Source organism: Protopterus annectens, chromosome 7.part0 (genome assembly GCF_019279795.1).
Source record: "Protopterus annectens isolate FY-2018-M chromosome 7.part0, PAN1.0, whole genome shotgun sequence".
Lineage (NCBI taxonomy): Eukaryota > Metazoa > Chordata > Ceratodontiformes > Protopteridae > Protopterus > Protopterus annectens.
The window spans coordinates 1071149643-1071162229 of record NC_056739.1 but is presented as its reverse complement, the minus strand read 5'-3'; the positions used below and the strand labels follow the sequence as shown (position 1 = coordinate 1071162229).

At 41.9% G+C, this 12587-nt stretch overlaps 1 long non-coding RNA gene across 1 annotated transcript in view; it reads right to left on the bottom strand.

Annotated features, from left to right (window-relative positions):
• LOC122806869 overlaps positions 1-12587 on the bottom strand; it is a 191167-nt gene that overhangs the window by 49398 nt on the left and 129182 nt on the right. The gene's annotated exons all lie outside the window — the stretch shown is intronic.

The window sequence follows — 12587 nt, the reverse complement described above, 5'->3', positions numbered from 1 at the left end:
TCCTTTCAGCTGTATTCTCCAAGGCATAGTTAGTAAGACCTGCTGCCTCTCCATTTGTTTACATACCACATGACTGAGGTGTTGTTTGTGTACACTTGGAGAGATTCTGCTTTCCAAAGGTGGATGAAAATCTGAAGATCTTGCAAAAGAGCCCTCATCTCTTTTAGGCTGATGTGTTCCTTCAGGGGCTGAAGTTGCCATCTCCCCTGCACTCGGCATGATCCTGTCCATGCCCCTCACACCTCCTCCAAGGCATCTATGGGAATCTGTTGAAAAGGAGGAGGATGTCAGAATGGCAATACTGGGTTGAGGATGACCTGTTCCTTCCACCAGATAAAGCGTCTTCTTGAGACAAGGTAGGAGGTGAATCAAGGTGTCCAAAGGGTGGCATTGCTGGGACAAGACAGATTTCAGGTACCACTAGATTTTCTTCATGTGGAGTCTTGCCGGGGGAGCATAGGAGTGGTGGCTGCCATGAATCCTAAAGTCTTTTGCTTCCCCGTTGCAAAGCAATGGGTTGCAGAGGACATGCCTTGGAAGTAATTGGGCATACTAATAACCTTCTACTGGGGGAGGAAGGCATGCATTTTCTTTGTGCCTAGTCTGCATCCCTGAAACACTAGGTCACAAGTAGGAACCATGTGCGATTTTTCTATAGTTTATAGCAAACCCCAGACCTGTCAGAAGGCAGAGGGTGAATTGAAGATGTTGAAGAATAACTTCTGGGGAAAGAGCCTGGACCAGAAGATAGTCCAGGCCGGTGAAACTCTGAATTCCTTGAGTGCAATAGAAAGCAACTAAAAGGTGCTATGCACTCTGTGAATACTCTTGGGGCTGTGGAAAGCCTAAAGTCAAGGCAGTAAACTGAAAATATGAGGGGGCAGTGAAAAGCCTGAGGAATCTCCTGCAAGAGAGGCAAATGGGAATGTGCAGATAGACATCCTTCACATCTAATAACACTAAGAAAGCCTGTGGGAGGATGAATGGTAAAAGAGTTAGAACACAAAGCATTTTGGAAGATGGGTACCTTCATGTTCAGGACAGACAGGTCTAGGATGGATCTCCACTGCCCTTCTTTTCTTGGGACTAAGAAAATCCTGAAATAAACCTTTTTTCCCCATGAATTCCTTTGGGACTTGCTCAATGGTACCCCAGTTCAAGAGGTCTTGAATAATGGAGTCAGAAGGAATATTGGGTTTTGATGAGATAGTGGCATGACTCTCAGTGGGGGGATGTTTTCCCAAGACATGAGCCATCCCTGATGATGGAGAGGACCCACTTGTCTGTGGTAATAACTTTGCACCTGGCTAAGAGAGTAACAGCCTTTGAGAAAAAGGGGCTATGGGGCTGAAGACAGGGGGAGGGGATACTGCAGAGGTAATCACAGTTTTTTGCCTAGAAAGGGTAGCCTTCCAGCTGCAGGTTCCCTTTGGGGTTTTCTTTTGTTTTTGAACTGTCCTAGGATCCCTTCTAATGAAAAAGGTACATTTAGCTGGGTAGCTCCTATGGCATCTAGGAACTGAGGAGGGTAGGCTCTGTCTGCAGTCTCTCATGGTCATACCTTGGTCATGGAGAGTTCTGACTAGACTGGCTGCCTGAGGGCCAAACATTGAGTCCTTGTCCAAAGGCAAATCTAGAATTTTTGATTTGAAATCCTCACGTACAGGCTTACTGCAAAGCTATGCATATCGGCAGATAAAAGATTGTTGGCAGCTGTCCTAGAAGCACTCACTTCTGCAACTGTGTTACACGCAGTGTCGGCAATCTAAGTGGCCTACGAAAGTAAGGTCTGCAACGCAAACTTAGAATCTGCTGTAGGAGGTACTGTAGGAAGTTCCAAGATAACTTTGTTCAAGGAGTTAAGAAAATAGATCAAATACTTTGTCATTAGAGTGGTAATTAACAGCCCTAAAGGTAAGGGTGGCAGAGGTGTAAACTTTCTTCCCCATCAATCCATTGCCCTACTATCTTTTATGCAAGGCATTAGTACTGGGCAGAAGCTTAGAGGGCTTATCTGAAGAAAGAAACTGCAGAAGGATCTGCCACTGGGTTCTTGTATAGACATTTAAGGTAATCAGTGACCTTGGAAAACCCATTTGGTCTCTTTAAGTGGTGGTTAAGAATCAGGTGCAGAAGAAGTGGACTAAAAGACGTCCTGGAAAGCCTCAATGACAGGTGGAACTGGGGAAAGAGCAGGAGCACCCTCAATCAAAGTGTTACATCATGTTCTGTACAGTCTCCCCAAAAGAAGCTTACTCAATAGAGGAATCAGGTGAGACAGAGTCCCCTTAGCTGGAAGTCACTTACTCTTGAGAATGCAGCTGAGAGTAATAATCTTTCTTCCTCATCAGAGGACGAGGAAACCAGGGTTAGTTTTAGAGGAGTAGCCTGTGGTTGCAGAGATTCAAAGGATGGAGGTTTCGAGGACATAATAGCTTTGAATAAGTTTTATGAGAAATCCATTCACCCCTTCTCTCTAGCTGCTGTGGGGGAGGTTACATGCTTACATGATTAGTCTTCTTTTTAGGACTGATGTCCTCCTGGAACAGACACAAAGGCCCAGGGTGATGTTTGACCTCTATTAGACAGTCTAGAATCTCTTACTTAACTAAAATTTATGGGACACCCTACAGTCCTTCTGAAATAAGACATGGTTCCTCACATGTATTGGCAGTCTGCAAAGCCTCAGAAACCATACCGTCCTCCGGTGAGGTCTCAGTAGCAGGCAAAGGAGAAGTATCCTGATGTACAGTGGGGTTCTATAGCCTCAGTGGGTGCATTGGAGTCAGAAACATTAGACTGCCAATCTTTTGAGGCCTATTAATTCCTTTTTCTTCAACAGTAGAGAAACATCCGGGGATGAAGAATCAGCCATCTTGGACTGGGCCAAGCATTGGGTTCTCAAGAAAGGTGTGAAAGTAGAAAGCCTAGAAATAAGGGTTTTTGGAACAAACAGTTGACAGATGCAACAAAATTTGGGATAGTGTTCTGGGCTTGGACAATAAAGACACTTTGTATGCAAGTCCTTGTACAGAATCTGTCTACAGCACTCACACTAACCCCTCCTAGCCGACATCTACAACTTCAACAAAATATCATAAGATAAAAAGAAAGGTTCTCCAACAGGGCACATATTTGAACAAAATGAACAAGGCAAAGGCTCGTAACAAAGACCAAACAAACAGCCAATTGGATGTATGAACTGCATTCAGGCTGGTGGCAAGATAGTCTGTGGATCTCCACTTGTATGTCCATCTTTACATCCTAACACATATGAGCTAAGATCATACATCAGACATACGACCTAGAGAAGATAATGCTTTGGAACCATGGCTAGATGTCAGCAGTGACAGCACATACGTTAGGAATACTGCAATGATGAGTTCAGTCAGGACATCTGGACCACTTCGTTAAATGGGTGGTGAGCCTCCAATGACAATTTTTAATCTCTCTTACTTTTTGTGCATCTGTCTACCCCTGACAAGAGAAATAAATAGATTTGTGAGGGAAGACAAACAGAAGGCAGCATTTAAGAATATGAAAAATTGGCCATAAATATTTTTTTTATTTACTTGTTTATTTTTTAATAAGGTAAGCCCACTAGATAAAAGTGTCCTGTTTCAGAGCCAAGCAGGGAGCACTGTGCTGTTAACAGACTTGCTCAGCCATGCAACAGGCAAACATCAAAAAATTGCTAACATTGCAAAAATATCTAGGTGGCCACCTCAATAAAAAAAAGAAATTGAATTACAAACCTATTCTGATAATTCATAGTTATTGGCGCAATCAAATGGAGTAACATTTAATAACCTGAAGTGCAACGTTTTTAACTTGGGTAATGAGAATTCCATATACCCATGCAGTTTAAATAACACCATTACTAGTAAATGTGAGGAATTTGAAGGTTTACAAATCTTAAATGAAAGTGGTTTGAACTTTACTGGACATGTGGAAAGAGTTTTGAAAAAAAAAAAGTCAGTCAAAAATTAGAGCTACATTAAGAACTATAAAAATCAAGGGATGAAAATGTGACTTTATGTTATTTGTTAGACAATAGGTAAGCGAGCAGGTCCAATGACCCTTTTTGGCCATTACTTAGGCACAAAGTATACTCTACAAGAGCGAAAAAGACATAGGATACCAGTATCTCACTGGTTAAACTTTTTGGATAAACTATACAGTTGTTAAGAATAAATATCTTAATATGAACACACAATTTTATTCACAAATGCAAAAAGTACATTCCTGCAGTTATAATACAAGAGTTTATAGTCCAATACTTAAAATTAAGCAGTGTCAAAGCACTTAGATTTAGCTTCATTCATCAGGTGCTGTTCAAGATTTATGTTGAATGACTTAACTGATATATATTTTTTTTGTTAATATCTGGAGGTAGTTTATCCCATGGTGCAGGTGCTATCCTACAGAAAGCTTGGTGTCTGTTTATAAAACAATTGCCAGACCAGTTTTGGAATATGGCTTTGGTTTCTGCACGTATAGCAGGTCCAAAATATACATGAATTGGAGAAGCTGAACAAATAATTTACAGGAAATCCCAGGGGCCTGAAACACAAAAAATATAAGGATTGATCAAAGAAACTTCAATTATTCTCAATTTATTACAGCCAAATAGGGGGTGACCTATTTTGGGTGTATCAATGCCCATTGTGGATTCCAGTCTTAAAGCATGTTAGGAATACAAGGAAAAAAGCATTGGCCGACTTAGAAAATATGAAGACGAAATTATGTAGAAATTTGTTTTTAGGTCAGGAATGGACACAATGAGTACAAGTAAGATCCTTCTGAGCTTTAATTAAATGTTAGATATATCACCTGGAGACAACAGTGTTTTGGACTATCTCTACACAGAGGTTGGCTGGCAATCATGTAAATCCTAAGCCTAGGTTTTTGCACTGCAACATTGTAATGTTATGCACCTGTTTACTCCCGACTTGCTAAGCAAATGTCAATCAGCATCAGTTTACTGGCCAATTAAAATCACAGAGGACACTCACATAATTCAGAAACAAATTCAGAGATCTTTAAAAAATTAGTCAAGTCTCACATAATACTGCTCACATACCATATGCTCACAAAAATATATTTTTTTGTTTTTATCTCATCCTCTAATGTGAGAAGTTAAGCAAAACAGAGTGATATAAATTAATAAAAATAAAAAAAAACCACACACACAAACACTACATATACATCTACAAATAAACAATAACTTTACTTCTTACTTTAAATAGCCACTTCAAAAGGTAAACAGTAAAGCTGAAAATATCACGCTTAATTAACTTTAAAAAAGTACAGTTTTGTACCTACCATAAATGTAGATGTCCGAACTGGATAGCATCTGCAGTCATAACAAGTGGGTTGTCCTGTCGTCAGGCAGCCCTTCAGTCGGCCGGATTCCAAAGTCCGGGTCCGGCTTCGGCTGATGTCGCACTCCACCCGACGTCATCTCTGTGGGTCTTCGGGTATAAAGGCATCAGCCGACGCCATTTTCCTCAGTGTTTCTTGCCCCAGATGCCAGTAGCCCTCTTGCAGGCTAAAATTTGGATAGATGCCAATGTTTCCAAATAGATAGAGGTAAACACAACAATAAGCATGTATGTACATATACACAAACAAATACACCATAAAAGACTCCCCCCCAACAGCTAGCTATTAGAAGGGTAAACACCCTAGGAGTACCACAGAGGGGAAGGAGGGAGGGTAATCCTGACTGCAGATGCTATCCAGTTCGGACATCTACATTTATGGTAGGTACAAAACTGTACTATGTCCTTCATGGATGCATCTGCAGTCATAACAAGTGGGTAGAATACCATAGCCAACTAGGGGAGGAGGATAAAAGTAGATTATGGTGTGTTTAGGATCCCCTGCAGTACAGCAGTGGCAAACCCTGTTCGGGATCTGGAATATAGAGGCAAATTATAATGCTTGGCAAATGTATGCACGGAGGTCCAAGTAGCCGCCTCAATAATGTCTTTGGTTGCCACTCCTCGTAAGAAGGCTGTGGTAGTGGCTGTTGCCCTTGTAGAATGAGGTCTTATGTTCTGTGGAATTGGTTTTCCATGGAAGGAGTAACAGAATCGTATGCAATTTCCTATCCATTTGGAGATTGTCTGTTTGGAAACAGCTTTTCCTTCCCTTCCTGTTGCATAGGCTACAAAAAGTTGGTCAGTCTTTCTGCTATATTTTGTTCTGTCCAAGTAGTAGCGTAGCTGTCTATGTACATCCAAGGTATGCAGTATTCTTTCCCCTCTGTTTTGTGGGTTGGGAAAGAAGGTAGGTAGGTGGATTGCCTGGTTTAAAGACACTCCGGATACCACCTTGGACATAAATGTAGGATTAGTCCTCATGGACACTCTATCTTGGTGGAAGATTAGGAAGGGTTGCACTGCCATTAAGGCCTGTAGTTCTGAAACCCTCCTTGCTGAAGTAATTGCCAGTAGGAAAGCAGTTTTCCATGACAGGTGTTGTAGGTCTGCTGTTGCTGCTGGTTCAAAGGGTGATAGTGTCAACTTTTCTAGCACAAAGTTTAAATCCCAAGCTGGTAATGGTGGTTTCCTTGGAGGTTTTACATTCTTGATTCCTCTGAGGAACTGCCTGAGCAAAGGGTGCGAAAAACAGGTGGATCAAAGCTGTATTCTGCTGAAATAGCTGATGCATGTATCTTGATGGAGGAGTAGGACAGGCCTGAATGAAGAAGTTCGCCAGATACTCCAGAATGTTAGGCATATCTATGTTTGACACATCTTTTCCTCTTTCCGTACTCCAGATGACAAACCTTTTCCATTTTCCAGCATAGTTCCTTCTTGTTGAAGGTCTGCGTGCTTCAAGAATAATGTCTTTAACTCTTTGGGAAAGTTCTGGATTAGCTGCTGTTATGTGATGTTCCATGCAGTCAGTTGCAAGGTTTTTAGGTTTGGATGTATGATGCTGTGGTTGTTCTGCGTTAACATCAAAGGCATCAGGGGAATTGTCCACATATTGTTCCGAGACATGCTCCTCAGTAGTGGGTACCAGTGTTGTCTTGGCCAGTTTGGAGCTATCAGGATTATCCTTGGACGTTCTTCCTTGATTTTCAGTAGTACCTTGTGTATCAAAGGGAGAGGTGGGAATGCATTTGCTGTTAGGCCTTTCCAGTTGAAGGAGAGCGAATCCACTTTCCATGCTAATGGGTGGAATGTCCTTGTGCAGAATTTTTTGAGCTGGTGATTGAGAGGTGATGCGAATAGGTCTATCTGTGGCATTCCCCATTTCTTTGAGATGGTCTTGAAGATGTCCGGGTGAAGCTTCCATTCGTGGGCATCCGAAGTGGTTCTGCTTAATATGTCTGCTAGAGTATTGTCTTTCCCTGGTACAAATATTGCCTGTAACTGGATGTTGTAGCTGAGTGCCAGGGTCCACAGCTCCAAGGTCATTCTGCATAGGGGGTATGAATGAGTGCCTCCCTGTTTGTTGATGTACCACATGACTGTGGTGTTGTCTGTCCTTATCATCAACTGGCCCTCTTTGAGAAATGGTTTGAACTTTTGGATTGCCAGTTTTACTGCCAGCATTTCTTTTAAGTTGATGTGCAGTTGAAGTTGATCCTGTGTCCACAATCCTTGCACGCATTTGTCCAGCATGTGGGCCACCCATCCTAGGTCTGAAGCGTCTGTTGTGATGGTCTGGCTTGCTTGACATCTGCGAAAGGGTAGGCCTGGGTTTGACTGGCATGCCTGAGCCCACCATAGGAACTCCTGTTTTAAGCATGGAATTAGTGGGATTTCTGTTTCTAGACTGTGTCTGTGTTGGGGCCATAAATTCTTTAGGTACCACTGTAGTTTTCTCATATGTAGTCTGGCAAATGGAACCAAGATTATGCATGATGCCATGAAGCCCAAGGCCTGCAGTACTTTTCTTGCTGTTAACTTGTTCAGTTTTGTTAGTGCCAAGAAGTAAAGAGGAAGTTCTTTTGTTTTTCTGTAGTCAGGAATGCCATTTGTTTTACTGTGTCCAATTCCGCGCCCAAGAATGTCCTTGTTTGGGATGGTATCAGCCTTGACTTTTGTAAATTGACTGTGTATCCCAGTGCTTGTAGCAAGTAAATGACCCTTTGTAAATCTGTTGTCAGCTTGCTTTTGTTGTCCCTTGTAGCAGGCAGTCGTCCAGGTATGGGTAAATTTGAATTCCCTGAAGTCTGCAATGGGCGATTACTGATGCCAGGCATTTTGTGAATACTCTGGGCGCAGTAGATAAGCCAAAGGGCAATGCTGAGAATTGATAGTGCTCTGATCCTGCAAGAAATCTGAGGTATCTTCTGCAGATTGGTCGAATGGGGATGTGCAGGTATGCCTCCTTGAGATCTAGAGTTACCAGCCAAGACTCCTTGCCCAGCATGGGAAGAAGTTGCTGTAGGGTCAGCATTTTGAATTTTGGGACAATGATGTATGTATTTAAGGTGGACAGGTCGAGAATTGGTCTCCAACTTTTTTCCTTTCTTGGAACTAGGAATAGACTGGAATAGAACCCCTTTCCTTGCTCTGCTGTTGGCACTCTTTCCACAGCTCTCATGTTTGCTAACTCCATTATCTGGCGTAGAGCCTCTGTTTTTTGATTTGGAGGTAGATTTGGCATTCTTCTTTTGACTGGTAAAGTGTGGAAGTGAAACCGGTAACCTTGATCTATGGTTTGTAAAATCCACTTGTCTTTTGTTATGTAGTGCCAGTTCTTTGAAAATAAGGTTAACTTTCCGCCTAGAGGAGCTGCTATTTGTTCCCTGGTAGGCGGATTTAGGGTTAAGTCACTGTGGTAGTGCTGCTGTAGTGGCAGTGGTTGTGTCTGTGCCTCTGTTGTTACCTTGCCACTGTCTTCCTCTGTAGGCACCTCCTCTGGATTGGTTTCTGCCTCTGGAACGTCTATTCCTGCCCCTTTGAAATTTTGTGGAGTCAGGAAAGGACCAATTTTTGGCAGGCCAGTTCCTGCTAAACCTTGGGGGTTGAACCTGCAAGAAATCTTTAACAGTTTGAACAGATTTTGCCTTTTCTTCCATTTTCTTCATAACCTGCTGGGCAGGTGTACCAAACAAACTTGTCTTGTCCATAGGAGCATCTAGCAACTTAGCTTTAACATGATCCGTAAAGCTTGTTCCTTTAGCCATGCATGCCTTCTTATCACTGTGCCTGTCATGGCTGATCTAAATGAAGCCTCCAGTGCATCATAGCCACATTTTAAGGAATGGTTGCTAACCTGTTGTATGTTATTTACCATCTCTAATACATATTTCTTATCAAGAGATTCATCAGTGGTTAGTTTTTTAGTTAACTGATCAAGCATAAACTCTTGGTATTGTATCATGTGAAACTGACAGTTTAAAGCTCTAGCTGAGAGAGTAGCTGAAGTGTAGACCTTTTTACCCCATCTGTCTAATGACTTTGCTTCCCTTTCAGAAGGAATAGGGTTTTTAGCTGTGGTCGCGGCTACTGCCTTGGGACCCTGGGATATAGTTTCTGGGTCTGCAAGTGGAGCCTTGTAAAGGTGGTGATGAGTATCTGGCACCCTGTAAAATCTGTCTGGTTTGGCAGGGGCTGGGGGCAAAGAATCTGGAGCGGAGCAAACATCATTGAAAGCATCATCCACCACAGAGAGAACAGGAGGTATAGCTAAGGGCCTGTGCTGCGGGAGGTGCAGAAAATTCCTAAGTCTTTTTCTGGAGTCTGAAAAATCCTGTTGCTGCCATTGGAACTGTTCTCGCATGGCATGCAAGGTTTCCCCAAAGGAGAATTCTTCTGGTGGGGAAGCAGCTGGAATGGATTCTTCAGCATCAGAATCTTCAAAATTGGAGAAGGGAGCCTCTGGCTGGTCAGTTATGTCTGATTCATCAGCAGAATCATCACAGGACACTGGCTCGGGGGGCTTTGCCCTAGGTCTCTTCTCTGGGGGCTGAGAGGCCCTGTCTGGGTGAGATTGAGATCCTCTAATTAAAGAAATTAAATCTTCTGCCAAAGTAAGCATTTGAGAACTAGAAGAGGGCCTGGATGTGGGGGGTTTAACAGGCACTGTTTTAGTAGTCTTGGCTGCTTTAGCCCTGGCGAAGGCCTTAATGGACATGGCTGCTGGAGGCCTAGCAGCACCACGTGCTGGGGTAGAGACATCCAAGGGGATGGTGTCTGATAAGTCAACCACCGTAGTGGGTAAAATTTCTGAGGTCGATTCAAGAGTTGTAGCAGGGGCCTCAGTTGTAGGAATAGGTTCAGCTGTACTTTGTTCAGTTTTCTCGGTTTCGGCCGAAACCGAGATACTCGCGGTTTGCTTGACCATGGTTTCGGCCGAAACCGCGGACCGCGAGTGTCGGTCTTTATCTTTGCGTTTTTTGGTAGATTGGGTAGTCGGTGGATCCGACGGCATAATGTACGCAAAATCAGAACCGAAAAACTGTTCTGCAAACTCCGACCGACGCCTAAGCGTTCGTCGGTTGAAAGAAGCACAGGCCGAACAGGCTGCTACGTCGTGGGCTGGGCCTAAACAAGGCAGACAGTAAGAGTGGAAATCTTTATGAGGTATTTGTTTCCCACAGTTTAAACAATTGTTAACTTTTTCTGACATCGGCTGAGGCAAGAAAGTGTCCCCAACGGGGTACTTAGCTTTAGAAGTCTTCGAAGTAGTATTCGGTAGAAGTAATCTCTGGATCCGACCGACCGGCACTTGCGAACAGCTTCTGCTTCGGGCGCCACGCGGCAAGAAAGACTGAGGAAAATGGCGTCGGCTGATGCCTTTATACCCGAAGACCCACAGAGATGACGTCGGGTGGAGTGCGACATCAACCGAAGCCGGACCCGGACTTTGGAATCCGGCCGACTGAAGGGCTGCCTGACGACAGGACAACCCACTTGTTATGACTGCAGCTGCATCCATGAAGGACATCAGTAGACTCAATATGTGCCTCATAATATCTTTCCATATGCTATACACCTATAATTAGAAAATAAATCTAGCAAGTCTACAAATCTAAATCACTATAAAACAAGCTCTTATGGACCATGTTCGAACACTTGAACTACAATCCAACACTTGTAAACTGTGATAAATCAGCAAAAATGTAAACCAAAATGTTCTTAATGTGAAAGTGAGTCAGTAAAGTAAATGTTTGCAAATAACAGATCTAAAATGTCTTAAGCTACATTTTCAATTACTGGACAATAATTATATTTCGGGGAAAAATATGAAGTCTACAGATATTAATTTGGAATCAAATGGTCAGCAAGAACATGAACACAGCTGTAGCAAAGTCAACTGGCAACCTGGAGGGGGAAAAAAAAAAAAAAAAAAAACACATTTCACACCCACACTAGTACCCTAATCAAAAGGAGTACACCTTAGGTGGAATATACAAATACCTACTACTCTTTTGTGGGGAAAGGGGAATGGAAGCAACCAGGCACTGAAGAAACTGACTGAAAGATGCAAGCTGTGATAGGGAAACATAGCAAATCAGTTTTTTTGTTGTTCTTTTTCACTTGCAATCACTGCTCATTTGTTATGTATAAACAAAATTTTTCCCCCCAATTTTTTTTATTTAGAATTTTTCCAAACAAAGACCAAACAGCATCAACAATGTAGTGATAGACTGGGTACAAAATTAAAGGTGAACAATATTTATACAACAACATGAAACATCAATATTTACAACTATACAAAAGTGCCATCAATCATTTAGTTACATCCATTTATCGATCTTACCCTGTTATGGAGAAATCTGGTCACTACCTATCTATACAGATGTTGAAGATTAACTTTGTACATAAATGTCTATGTCTTTATGATAATGTGGGTGGATTAAGCTAGCAGAATGTTAAATATCTGTTCCCATTTTTTTAGTTTCTTAACACTTATTTTTTGCAGATATTACCTATTTATGAGCTAGCACGTGTTTAATTGCCATCTTTTTGAATTCGGTCCAACTGATGTTCATTCTGCCCCCCATTTGGATGCTATGTAAAGTTTCATTAACAGGAATAATATGATATGTATGGTTGCTTGATTATGGGATATTCCTGGGGGGGGAAGGGGGTGTGAAGTAGTGTGTATTCCCATGTAAGAAGTTGCTTTTTCATAGCCTTGTTTTTGTAGTTGAATTTTTAATAAGTTCCATAATTTAAATATGCATTTGCAGCTCCAAAACATATGATTTAGGTCTGCTTCCTTTGACCTACAATATGGACAGTTTGGTGAATTAGAAGAAATAAGTGTGTGTAATACTGAGGGGGTAAGATCTGCATTGCTGTTGATCATGAGTTGCGTGTAAGTTAACTTTTTCAAACGCAAAACTTTATGTATTAATGTTAAAGCTTGATTTAATTGTTGTTTAGTTATTGATGAGTTACTTTTAAGCCAGTAGTCAGAAATAAATATATTGTCTTGGAATTTGATCTCTGCTATTAATTTGTATGTGTTGGATATCATTTTTTTCCCGGATAACATTGTGTTCCATAGAGCTTCACAATTGGTTATATCCACCTTGTTTAATTTGGTGTTTTGAAGGTGTCTGGAACACACTTCTCTAATTTGTCTCAAGATAATTGCGTACGATTTTG